This window comes from Solanum tuberosum, unplaced genomic scaffold (genome assembly GCF_000226075.1).
Source record: "Solanum tuberosum cultivar DM 1-3 516 R44 unplaced genomic scaffold, SolTub_3.0 scf00156, whole genome shotgun sequence".
Taxonomy (NCBI): domain Eukaryota; kingdom Viridiplantae; phylum Streptophyta; class Magnoliopsida; order Solanales; family Solanaceae; genus Solanum; species Solanum tuberosum.
Window position 1 is genome coordinate 1,387,604 of NW_006239080.1, and position 394 is coordinate 1,387,997.

The window sequence follows — 394 nt, forward strand, 5'->3', positions numbered from 1 at the left end:
CAGACGATGCAGGCCAACTGGCATCAATACATTGAATGTATGAGTATGCGAGTTTGAAAGCTAAACAACATAGGCTCGAAAGAGATTATGAAATAAACACTTACCTTGGCTCTTCTCAACTCCTGAATACTTAAATAAACTCATTTCATTATAAAGCAGTTTAAAACAAGTACAATATAAAGAAAAACTATTGAAAACATGTTGTCAATTCATAATCATAATATCAAAAAAAAAAAAACCATGCTCCCTCTCAAAGTCTACTTGTGCAATGCATGAATGAAGTCCCATACCCCCATTCACACTAAGAAGAACCCCTTGAGGAACCATGCTACTACTGCTGTGGAAGTTTCTCTAACCGACAACCATCACTTAAAAACTATAGTGATGATACAAC